The sequence below is a fragment of the Neomonachus schauinslandi genome, chromosome 4 (genome assembly GCF_002201575.2).
Source record: "Neomonachus schauinslandi chromosome 4, ASM220157v2, whole genome shotgun sequence".
NCBI lineage: Eukaryota > Metazoa > Chordata > Mammalia > Carnivora > Phocidae > Neomonachus > Neomonachus schauinslandi.
In genome coordinates, this window is record NC_058406.1 from 118,117,906 (window position 1) to 118,130,455 (window position 12,550).

Below are 12,550 nucleotides of genomic sequence, written 5' to 3' on the forward strand. Positions count from 1 at the left end.
CGAGGGTCACTTCCTCGCATGTAAATGGCTTTTTGTTGTGCTGCCGGCGTGGGGGGGGGACGGGGGACAGGAGGGAGCGTGTCTGCGCGCGGGGGAGCGCGAGCGCGTTTCCTCCCGCCGGCGCCGAGCACGAGTTGCCGGCTCCATTCGAAAGAAAAAGGAAGGAGGAAAAGTTGGGCTCCAACTCAAGTGCGAGTGGGCGATGGGCGCGCGGGCGCGGGGCGGCTGAGCGGCGGCGGCGGCGGCTCGGGGACGGCGGCGACCCCCGCCTCCCGCCCCCGCCCCCCGCTCCGGACCGACCACGCCGCGCTCGCCGGGAGCGGCGGCCGCACCGGCGCGAACAAAGTGCGTCCCTCCTGGCGCGGCGGCGCCGGCCCGCGCGGGGACGGCCACCGGGCGAGGTGGGTCGGCGGCGAGGAAAGTGCGCGGGGCGCCGCGTGGGGCGGGGGCGGCGCGAACACGCGGCGCTGGGGGCGTCCGGACCCCAACCCGTGCCGGCCGCGGGCGCGGAGTTGCGAGCCCGGAGCCGGGGGCTCTCGGGGCTCCCCGGCGGCTCCCAAGTGCGCGAGGAGGAGAAGAAAGGGAGCGGGGCCGGGGCGAGCGCGGGGAGGCGCGGCGAGGAGGAGACCCCACCTTGCCGAGCTGGCCGGGCCGGCGGCGGCGACTGCATAATAGCGACTTTAACCCCGCGAGCACACTCCCCCCCCCCACCCCCGCCCCCGCGGGGGGACAGCTCCTGGGGGGGGGGGGTCACCAGGTGGCCCCCGAGGTGGCTCGGGTGCGCTCTGCCCCCGCAGAGATCCGCCGTTCGGAGCGTGAACGGCCGAGGTGGCTGGAGGCCAAGCGGTCAGCGGGGAAAGGAAGGAGGGCGGCGGGGGACGCGTTGTTTGTTTGGTTCGCACCGGGGACTGGGCTCACCGGGGGTGCGGGGGCGCGGGCACCCGGTGGGCTGCGGTGCGGCCGCGTCCGCGCGGGCGGAGCGCGGCCCGGGGGGTGGGGAGGGCGGCGGATTCCGGGCGGGGGGTGGGGGGGGTCGGGAGGCTCCGGGGAAGGAGCCGCCGGCCCCGAGCAGCCATCATTACCGAGCCGCCTTTCTCCGGATGGCTCTGCCTCGAGGAGCCCTGCGCCGTGGGAGCGCACCCCAAACTCCCGGCCGGCCGCCCGCTTTGTGAGCGCCCCCGTAGAGCGGGCGGCGCGGGGAGTGCTCCTGCTATGGGTCGGACGGTTTTCCCGGAGGTCACTTTTAGAGACTGTTCACGTCTCGATTTTAAACTAGTTTTTTTCCCCCCTCTTCTGAACAGACAATGGACAAAAGAAAAGTAGCAACCCACATGGAGAGTTTCCTTTTGAATTGCTAGAATTAGATACACTATCCAGCTCTCCACTCGCTAAGTATACTTTTTAGTTTCCCATTGTATATTATCTTGCAATCGATTTAAATAACTTATCTTGAAATATGTCCATCCTCTGGGCTCGATTGCTGGGGTATGTTGAATAATTTATTTTAAAAGGATTTATATGAAGGCCCTGATTTTTATTTTCTGAAAATATTAATTTAAGCCGTCTTTGCAGTGGGCAATACCTTTCAAAGAGGTTGAGTGTATTTCCCCCCCCAATTCTCTCCCAATAACGAGAGGGGGGGAGTACTCACTATACGTAATCAAATAGGGGGAAAAATAGTTCTCTTTATTTCCTCACAGATAATTCTAATGATGACAAACAAATCTTAGTGACTACGACCTTAACAGCATGGGAACCTGATTTATCCCAGTTATAATTCTATTTAGATTGTAGTAATGTGTGAGTAGTAGGTAATTCTTATTTCAGAAATAACTTGAGCAGTGATTTTATGAAGTTGAATCCGTCTCCCAGCCCCCAGAGTACATCTGTCGCAGAGTGTTTTTGTCTTGCTGTTGCACAACAGAAGCCCTCCAGTCTTTACCCTAAAATGGCAGCTTTCATTTGACTGGGGCCCATTCATTGACAATGATAATAAAGAGGCTGAAAGCTAGATGCTTGGGGCACGGAGCAGTACTCGGTTTGCCTTTCTAGGTGATAATAAGTAGGAGACATTTTATGTCTTCCAGATTTGCTCATGAAAAGTTTATTTTCCCCGGAAAAATCTGTACTGTAGAAAAAAGTTACTAAGTAAACAGAATTTGGAAATTGATAGGGACTTGCAGTAAATTTTAGGAACCGAATTTTCTTATTTTGCCACTAGTGGGAATATGACATTCTCCCCTTTTTGATGACCTGATAAAGAGAATAATGGATTTTTGTGAGGCTTATAACAGGTGAATTTCCTCACCATGACACTTAAGAATTATTTTCCAGCACTATATTTTATAATTTATATTCTCTTGATATGTTCTATTTTTTTTCCTCCCTCTGTGCAAGCCAGTAAATTGAAGCCTGAGGAATTCTAGGTTTTTCAAGATTCAAATGAATTTTTAGGTAAGAAATGAATAATAATATAGACTGGCATGGGAATTCCAAACTAGTTATATTGGTTTAATCAATAGGTGTATTTTTAAGTTAATTTAAAAAATTACTTTTCTGTGTCTTTACATGGAAGTTAGGATAGAAAAATGATACAGGTTGTGTATCATACGTGAAGGTGATGGTTTAAAAACTCAAACATTATTTTCCTCTTTTGAGGAAACGATAACGCCTTTCCCCCAAGTTTAAAATATAGAAGTCAAGTTTAAAATGCATCTAGTAACTTATTTTTAAAATAGAACTTTCATAGATTCACCTGTATTTGGTTTAGTTTTTAATCAGTGGGACTTATAGGACTATTTCCCAAACTTTTTTTCATGAGAGTCTTTCTTTTATTGAATTAAAATGAATATCGCGAGGAGTACCTTTATAATAATGTATCAAAGAAACGTTACAACTTTCTCATACAAACACAGTCAATAATGTAATATTTATAGTATGGTTTTTAAGCAATTAGGTCAAAAGAAAAAGAGTGTTTTCATCTGTGAGAGAATACAATCTGAGTGCTTCAGTGTATAAGAGCAATCTAAGTGCTAAGGTTAGGAGTAGTTATCTCAGACCTAGGTTTACAACATTTTATTCCCTGTGCTTAAGAAAGTTTGCTTGCGGTAGAGTTGCCATCCATTTATTTACTCTTGTTTCAGTGTTCATTGGTAAGCCTTTCAGTGTGTAAATGCCAAATACAAGGCAGGGCTTTCCCTCAGAGAGTTTCCTGTCTAGTGGGAGAGAGAGTTCTTCAGGTAACCAAATACTCACATTTAACTTTTAAGGTTAACTTTGGAGGTAGTTATCTTTCATTCTTTATTATCCAGATATGGCCTTTCGGATTTGATAGCAGACACCAGGGCCATCTTATAAACATCTGTAAATAAGGCATTGCAAGAATAAAAATGCTTAGTCAGGGCTGAGTAAAGTGTGTGACTACAAAAAAAAAAAAAAGGCCTTAAAGCTTCAGCTTTGTAATAAAGTGATTTACTTTCAGTATTCAGATGGTTTCTAGATGTAAACAAACAAGCACTTAAATAGCTATAGGTCACACAGCTAAATTCAGTAAAAAAAGATGGTGAAGGAACATTTTGGATGATGTTGAGATGATGTCAGGAACACATTGGCCCTGTGTGACTCTCATTGTCTTCCCCATTCGTATGGATACATTTGTGTATCTTTTAAAAAAAGCTATTCTTTTTTATATCACTTGAAATTCAGAGTTTAGTATTGTATCTAATCAGGTTTCTAAAGTCATTATAGCTTTATTTGGGTGATAAAATTTTCCTTTTCCTAGAAAACTTTATTATTTTGCATTGCTTCTTAAAAAAAAACAACCCTTTGATATTCAAAGATGATGGATGATGGCAAAGTATAAAAGAAATTGGGAGTAAATGATCACCTAATTTTTCTACAAAAAAGAAGAAACTGTCATGTTGTATTTCAGGTTGGTTTGCAATTATGACAGGCAGAAGACCATAGCTGATTATGGTGGTAGTTAGGAGCTAGGAAGGTAATTAAAAACGCTACTGCTGATCTTTTATGTTTTACTTTTATCAATATATTAAAATTCTTAAACCACACCTTTGTGATAAGAATAATGAATAGAAGTAGGAAATCATCAGGATATCGTCAAACAGAAATTTATCTTAAAATCATTAGTGAATCTTTGGATATTTAGAGAGTGAGGACCTTAGAGAGCTAGTCTAACTTTCTCATTTTACAGATTAAGAAACTAAAGCCCAGAGAGATTAATTAAATGAACTGCCTCTAGCTGGTCACCCAGTATTACAGGGCGGTCTTGGTCCTGGTTGTCTGCTTGGTGCCTAGCTTGGTGCCAGTGTAGGGGAGGTACTGGGTTTGTTTGTGTTGGATGACTGAACTGGCTCTGCAAGAGTCTCGCTCTCCCTCTTAGGTTCTGATCAAAAGTACCTTTGGCTTAAGAATTCAGCGCAGCTCTTAAAGGTGTTCTTAAGCCGATAATAATTTATTTGTCTCTGCTATGTAATGGTTTGGAGGTTTTTTGTTTTTTGTTTTGTAAAACTGATTATCCATATAGAAAAATGCAGAGATAATTATTCCAAGATTTGATTACTGTTTTCATTTTAGAAGCTTGTATTCATTATCATAACTAGATTTCTGTACCTTTTTAACTAACGTTAGGTGACTGAAAACATGATTGTTTTCTCAGTGAAGTATTTTTAGAGGGTTCTGTTAAAAAATAATGTAGAATAGTACTACAGAAGCATCACTTGGTAGTAAAAGGCTGATTGGTCCTTGGGCATGTTTGCTTATGCCAGTGTGGAATTGGTGACACTTTCTTTAGTGGCCCTTTTAGCCCCTAAAGTGCTGTAGGTGTCAGGCTTGGCTCTAGCAGCAAATGACTGTGGACTACGATTAGTTCTCCTGCTTTGTTTTCTTGTTCATCCACTCAAGTATTTATTGGGTACCTGCCACCTGAAAGGTGCTGTGTTGGGAATACAGGGGTGCAATAAGAAGATGTGGTAGACCCAGACAAAACCTAAGTAAAGCAACCGGACTGTCCTAGGTGCTATGCAGTGGATATTGGGAGGAGTGAGAGTGACTTGGGGGCGTATCTAGCTGGGGGTGGTGGTGTCAGCCCTTAGGAAGTGGCTATAGCACTGCCATATAAATGATGCTAGAAGAGGAGGGTAGCATTAGCTAACCTCGAGGGAGGTAGTGTGTTTGAGGTCTACAGAGAGCAGCTACATGAGACTCAAGAGACAGGCAGAGGCCAACTTGGGTGGGGCCTATGGAATACGGAATTTGGGATTTGAAAAAAGTTTACAGAGCCACTGATGAGTATTAAGCAGTGTTTGACATGAACAGATTTATTTTCTGAAGAAGATTGGATTGATGGGTGGGGCTGAAGAGGTACAATACGTTAGGGATAGCATCCAGCCTGCTGTTGTTATGGTCCATTTGATGGGGAAATAATAATGGTTTGGACAAATTGATGGCCGTGGGGATGGAGAAAAATGTACTGGTGTGAAAAATACTTTGGAGGTTTGATGAATAGGACTTGCGGATAGATTTGCTCTCAAGGAGAAGAAGGTGTCAGGGAATGTAGGTTTCTAGCATATACACTGCTTGGCTAGCTGACTGGTTGAGGCAGGGAGCACCTCATGAGGACCAGATTTGAGGAGGGTGTTTATTAGCTCTTATAGCGTATGACTGAGGTAGCAGATAATGGACCATGATGCCATTGCTCAGCTTTCTTTCCATTGCTAGTGGCATTCCAAAACTTCCCCAAAATGATCTGCTAGGTTCCTCAAAAGGTGGTATGTGGTGAGTCCACCAAGGAGTGCTGGTGAAGGTCAATGAATTGGGGGGGGGGTGGTGTTGAGAAGAAACCTTTGTTATTTGCCTAATATGTGGCACTTTGTTACTTGCTTGAGATGTAGCACTTTGTATAAGTTTGCTCATTAAAGACTGAGAATAGAATCCTATGGTAAGCAGACTTTGCCACATTTTGTTCTTCTGTATCTCCACATTGTGATGGTGGCTTTCTTTTGCTAGTTACGTATGGACACAAGGTGCTCAGGTTCCCAGCAGGTAGCCAGTGGGTCCCACTGTGCTCAGCCAGGGGAGTTAGTTGTATTTTAGGAGCTGGTTGCAGTCGTACGTGGGTGTGGTAGAAATGATACAATACCTAAATAATTGTGGAGAAAATACCATCCTACGTCAGAATCCTTACCTGTTTTTTAGTGGAGGATGTGTAACTTTGCTATTAAATTATCTTAAAAGCCACTTTGTTCAATTATTATAAAAAGTGGATTATACAGCATGGTTGGTAGCAAATGAGAGATGCCAACTGATAAATCCAGAAAAGCTTCTAATGAGATAAATTATGAAAATCCTGAACGTTTATCTTGAAACAGTTTTTGAGGGAAGTGTTTATATTTTTGTGTTTGTTAGTTTATGTAGGTAATGATATTACCCACTTATATTTGTTATAAATCAGACTTTGATCTTGGTGTGCATGAAAAGATCCTTCCTGGGACTCCTTGCCTTTGGGTAGGGGTCTGTTTGAAAGGCACTTTCATTGACATTGTTCTTCGTAGGCTTCTCTGGTGGCCAGTGTGACATGGTCGAGTCTCCCTGAGTTGTTCCTGTCTCCTTCAGAATAGGCAAGATCGTGTGGCTTCACAGGCGAATTTAGGGACGTAGATTGATTGTAGGGACATGCTTCATGTGAAAGTTTTACCTCTAGTTGTTCTGAGCGATTATTTGGATAAATTAAAACCTCAGGAGTAGTAGGTTTCCTGTGGTGGAATAGAACAGCTGGGCACGCTTAGTCTACCTTCCAATAGGCTGTTGTCCCCTACTCTGTGGCAGTTTGCTTGTTGCACTCTTTCTTCAACTTGGTAGTTTTAAGTTTTTCAAAAACTTTTTAAGATATATTTTTTTGTTTGCTCTCATCAGCAGTGTATTCATAAAGTTTAAGAAATCATTGCCTTCTCAGAGGTGTAGACACTAAATGGAAAGCTGCGTGCAGGTTCCTGTGATGTGGGTTTTAGTGGAAGAATAAAGGGGATGTTTATTTGTCCCGCCCCCTCCCACCTCCAGTCTGCAATGCCCGTGAGAAAGCCGGTTTGAGTTTTCCACCATGTAGCTCATATGTGGGATGTGGGGCGGGGCAGGTCAGGTAAGGAGTCACTGTCAGCATGGGGACAATTGGGACCTGGATTGCCACATTGAGACTTTGTGGAGGGAAAGGCAGGCAATTAGACACTGTGTTAGTTTTGACATGTCATACTCTCCCTGGTATCCACCACTTAAAATAGTCAAGAGATTTTTACACTGTAGTTGCAGTAGGTCTGATAAAGGATACCTGATACCTCAGTAATTAATTTTTTCCCCTAGTCCTATGGCAAGTTGGGGGACTACTTTAATCTTCTAAAGAGTCCACTTTGTTCTCTCTTTATTCTTCTGTAAAATACCTATAACAGAATCTGTTGGTGTTTAAAACATAATTAGCAAGTGTACTATTATTTAAACACCTAAAAACTATCATCTTTAACGTGATACTAAGAGGTGAATGGTGAGAAAGTCCCTTATGGAATTATAAGCATGCTTTAGTTTCCAAGAAGGTTCCTTCCATTGCACTAAGTGAATAATAAAATCAATTTGAGCACAGGTGTACAATCAAAGATATGCTTTGCTGGGTGATGTATTTTAACGTGTATGGGTCTAGAAATTACTTTATTTATGGATGGGACTAACGTATTGAAACTGTTAAGCCTACATCCTCAAGGTGAACATTTCTGAAACCTCTCTATTGCAATATTTTATATTCTCATATACTTGACCTTGTTTGTGCTTGGAATTTTACTTTGGCCCATTGCAGGTGTATTGATCTTGTCAGAAAAATCATGCAGACTCATCTTGAGAATTTAAAAATCTTAAATTAAGAAACTTTATTTTTTCTATTAGGTTGTGTTGGGGCAATCAGCTAAAATGGTGTAGAAATAACAAAACAACATTATAAATAACGGTAATAACTGTAGCTACTAACCAGCAGTTAGTTATGGAGCATTTCCAGTCAAGTAGGCATTATGCTAAGTGTTTTAATGGATTGTTTCATTTACCTATCAGAACCTAGGAGATAAGTAGAATTACTATCTCCATTTATAGATGAGGAGACCTCGGTTGAGAGGTTAAATTGCCCAGGACCTTACAATTCTAGCAAGTGATGGAGGAGGAATTTGAATCTAGATTGGCCAGTGTCCAGAATCTGCATGTGTAACCATCTTGCTCCATTGTGTCCTCGACCAGCTCTGAGACCACCATTTCTGAATTAATAGACAAAGATCTGTTAAAAATACTGGCAACACCCTGTCATCCTGTATCATACCCTGTTACTGGATCCAGTCAGTATAGGTTATTTCTGTCCACACTTCCTCTGTTTGTGTCTACTGTATTTGTGGGGCCAGAGGTCTTGGCGTCTAAAATGAGTAGGTCCCATGCCTTTCACTCTTTCTGCCCTTCCTCTCCCATGGAGGTGAGAACAGTTGTTCTTATGGAGGTTTTATTCTGTGGTGGCTGAGAACTTGAGTTCTGACATCACGTCAGAGAGTGAGTCTGTCCAGGGTTATGGTGGAAGATTAATGAAATACTTTATCTAAAGCACTTGGTATAGCATATGGCATATGTATTGAGTAGTTATTGTTAGCTTACTCTTACTCATTGAGCTTATCAAACCAGATATCTTGATTTTATTTTTAATCTAAAAAGTCCCCGTAACCCTAAATTATGACTGGAAAGAATAAGTGGCCTGCAGTATTGACCGGCTATCCCATCTTCACTTTTCCTCAGGAGTAGGCATAAAATTATATGTGCCCTTGTCCTGGTGTATAACTAGATGTTGTTTAGCTAACTTGTTGGTTACTGAGAGGCAGTTGAGATATCCCAGCTACTAAAAAATGACAAATTTAAGGGACTAGTTCTTCCTTTCGAGCTATAAGATACCCATCTGCAGCCTGAATGGTGGCCGTCTCACTAGCAAACCAGTCACTCCTTCTTTCCCCCAAACCTGCACTTCTCCCGAAATGCTGGATGATGTGACCCTAGAAAGTCAGTGGTGTGGGCATATTCGATCAGTTCTGGAATAGTAGAACTTCCCAGTTCAGACTGGAGAGCTACAGAGTGTTCTTATAAGTCTTCAAGTCGCTGAACATTTGATTCAGTCCTGTCCTCTCCAAATTCTCTTTATTGCTTAAGGAAGAAACAAGAAGGGATCTAAAATGACAGTAGATTTGGGGCCAGGATTTGGAGTAGCCACAAGACAGTGGGAGGGTTCCCTTCCTCTGGAAGGGTAAGGCTCTGGGATAGTTTCCTTGGAATTCCACCGCTATCCAGACTGGCATGACAATGGAAGAGATGGAGTGTAGACAACTTTCATTTTATTTTCACTTAAAAGTAACTTTTAAGGGCAAAATAAAATGGTGCGGCAAAATGTAAACACTTGATAAACATGGATGCATGGGAGCTCCTTGTACTGTTCTTGCATCTTTATTGCGAGTTTGGGAAATTGTATCAAAATCAAAGTTTCTTAAGTAACAGTGACTGACTCTAAGGGCTTGATCTCAGTAGCTAACACTTACAGAGCATGGATTTTTTGTGAGTTCACATATTGCTAAACTCCTTATTTACATGAACTGTTTTCATTGAATCCTGAAGTAGGATTAATCAAAATGCTGAGGTAGAGGGGCATCTGGGTGGCTCAGTCGGTGAAGCGTCTGCCTTCGGCTTGTGTCAGGATCCCGGGGTCCTTGGATCGGGCCCTTCCACACCCTGCTCGACAGGAACTCTGCTCTCTCTGCCCCTCTCCTGCTTGTGCTCTCTCTCTCTCCATGTCAAATAAATAAATAAATTCTTAAAACAACAAAAAAATGCAGAGGTAGGAACAATGCATGCCATTTTATAGGTGAGGGAATGGAGTTTTAGAGATTAATAAATTTGCCCCAAATCACAGCTGTTAAAGGTGGAGTTGGGATGCAAATCAGGACAGGCCCATTTAGTAGCCTGTGTGTAGCATTAACCTCTCTGAGAAGCTGCTTTGGATGGCCTCATCAAACAAACGAATGCAGGCCTTAGAAGGGTAGGGTGAGCTTATCAAGATCTCACGTACCCATGCTTTGGAGGGCTGCCTCCTGGAAAGAAATTGAGAGGCAGAAAGGTGTCTATTAATGGATTATAATCAGTGAAGTTTCTTTTCCTCAGATATTGTATCTTATTAATTGCCAATGCTTTCAACCTAAAAGACACATGTTCATTGCAAGACTTCCTGGTGTCCCAGCCCTGTTTTTGCTTACCAGTCCAGGACCTAGCCAACATCGGGGTATTCAGCTTGCTACAGAATTAGCATTCCCGAATGTTCCTTCCCAGTGTTTACCCAAGATGTAATTCACTTAACATCTTTCCCTCATTACACAGGACTTGAGTTGCCCAGGCAGGAACCCAGGATGCAACTTAGTCTCGCAGTCACTTGTTCTTCATAGATGCTTTAACTTGGGTGAATATGCATCCTCCTTGTCAGCTGCTTCTGCTAACACACAAGACAGCAGGCCATCTTCTCCAACCATGCAATGCATGGTTTCAATTGGTATAAAATTCAAATGTATACATCGGTAGACTTGTATCTTATGCGGTGGATGTGTGTTTCTTTTCCAGAGGATTAAAACAGAAAAGAAAGAAAGAAAACGTCCTAAATGTTGCTACTGCTTTGCCTCATAGAAATATTCTGTGGTGAAATGTTTCTATGTTTTCTTCATGTTTATAGTTTTTTTCCCCCCTTCACAACTGAAGAAACTGTTGACTAGCTTGAATACAGCAAGCTTCTAGTTGAAACTTAAGTTTTGCCATTTTTTGGTGCGATTAAAATTTAAATTTTTGTTTTGATTGTGTTAAGTTTTAGAGCTGAGTTTATCACCAGAATTAGCATTTAAGTTTTCCATTTCCCCCCTCATTAAAAAACAAAAACAAGTATCTGGGCTGGTGTTATAAGGAACTTTGTGGCTAGTATGGGCTGCTGAGAGCCATTCCATTTAGCTGCTCGGGTGCAGCAGGATAAGGAAGCATCTGTCTTTCATGTTGTCAGATACAGTTGTAAGGACACAGTGCAGTAACATAGTCGGGTGCTTTCCCCACGCAGGTGAGCCCACCGGTGGGGACACTGCTGTAACTGGATTGCTGGCTGGCAAGTGTGTGTTGTCGTGATGTTGGACTTTCCCTGTGCGGGGGTAAAAGGCAATGTGCTGTCCAGGGAGCTGCACAGGAATCCAGGCTTTTGCGAGCCGAGTGGTTGATGTTGGGACCGACTGTCATCCTCTACAGCTCAGGCTTTTCAGAACCTTGGGAAATGCCCACATCGTTGGTATTTTCCTTTATGGGTCACTGCTGCAATAATAACGGCAATAATAACAATAATGCCTTCCCTTGGCAGACCTGAAAAATGACTGTTTATTACCTTTGCCTTCTCTAAAAATGACTGCTTGGGCCAGCTGTTGGCTCTAGTAAGAGATCTGACTTGTTTCACCTACTAGGCTAGAGGTGAGAAAATGGGTCAATGATTCAAATGATTCGAAGCACTACAGCAGTAATTCATATCCCTTTGAAATTTACCTGTGTATTTCTTACTCTCCCAATGTTCTCCTTTGTGAAAGGAACTCCACCTTTCCCTTTTCTCACTGTTTTGAAACAGTTGCATGGAAAACGATCACCCATCATTCTTGGGGCAGAAAAGCAGCTTTTTAACAATGTTTTTATCTCCTCCTTTCCGCTTTCTACCTTCCACCTCACCAGGATTCAGAAGGTGTATGAAGTTGTTTTGCAGAAATAATGCATCCATTGGTCTTTAAGGAAGAGTGGAGTGGTGAGCTGGGCTGTGGTAGCTTTTTCATCTCTTTTCTTCATGGGACCCATAAAATGAGTCCATTTAGGTGATTTTCAGGATTTTAGGTAGTTATTTTAAAAGTTCACATGGTAGGATTAGAATAATAAAATAGATATTTGTCATGCTTTAGAATTGACACAGGCATCTGGGGTGCTTGCTAAAAATGCAGATTCCTCCACGCCCATCCTACTGAATTGGAATCTCTGTGGGCCATCTAAAATCTGACTTGTTATCTCTGTTTCTCTGATGTACTCTAAGAAGCCACACATTTAGGCAAATGTGGTAGTTACACAGTGGGCATGCCCGGGAAATACAAAACAATTGAGAAAAAAGGAAACCCAACTCATATATTCTTAAAGATATTTTTTTTGCAGCATTGCAAGTACTGTTATTCTCTTACATGCAAATGAGCGAAATGTAGCCGCTGTTTTGGTGTGTGTGCCAATTAATAGAGAAGGTGAAGAAGGGCAGATGGGTTAGGAGTTTAAAAGCATAGTCCATTTTAAAGGGGGTGTCAAAAAGGGATGGAGAATAGCTTGTTTTGTATTTATTTGCTACATTCGATTTTCCTTCCTGCCACAGAATAATTAAAACTTTGTTTTATGTGTAGTTCTGGTTTACGTGGTGGGGGTATGAACAACGAATAGG